A 568-nucleotide genomic window follows, 5' to 3' on the forward strand; every position below is an offset into this window, starting at 1 on the left:
ATCAATAAGGTGGCTAATCTGGGAGCACATGTGATATCAGTAGAGTTAGAAGCTTTGGAGGCAGCAGAAACATCTACATTTGCATACTGTATCTTCTGATGAAGATCATGTGATATGATCAAAAGCAACAGCTACTAAGGTTCTACTACTCAAGGTTTGTCAATAATTTAGATTAGCGCTGCAACCATTAGTTGATTAATCAGGAGTACTTGTACTGCAGTGCAGGATCAGAGTACTTGTACTGCAGTATTGGATCAGAGTACTTGTACTGCAGTGCAGGATCAGAGTACTTGTACTGCAGTATTGGATCAGAGTACTTGTACTGCAGTGCAGGATCAGAGTACTTGTACTGCAGTATTGGATCAGAGTACTTGTACTGCAGTGCAGGATCAGAGTACTTGTACTGCAGTATTGGATCAGAGTACTTGTACTGCAGTGCAGGATCACAGTACTTGTACTGCAGTGCAGGATCAGAGTACTTGTACTGCAGTGCAGGATCACAGTACTTGTACTGCAGTGCAGGATCACAGTACTTGTACTGCAGTGCAGGATCACAGTACTTGTACTG

At 42.8% G+C, this 568-nt stretch overlaps 1 protein-coding gene across 1 annotated transcript in view; it reads left to right on the forward strand.

Annotated features, from left to right (window-relative positions):
* LOC111672555 (ribonucleoside-diphosphate reductase subunit M2-like) overlaps positions 1–568 on the forward strand; it is a 5,159-nt gene that overhangs the window by 1,963 nt on the left and 2,628 nt on the right. The window lies entirely within an intron of this gene.

This window comes from Seriola lalandi, unplaced genomic scaffold, assembly GCF_002814215.2.
Source record: "Seriola lalandi dorsalis isolate HSWRI2012SDOR001 ecotype SW California unplaced genomic scaffold, Sedor1 jcf7180002054901, whole genome shotgun sequence".
Taxonomy (NCBI): Eukaryota; Metazoa; Chordata; class Actinopteri; order Carangiformes; family Carangidae; genus Seriola; species Seriola lalandi.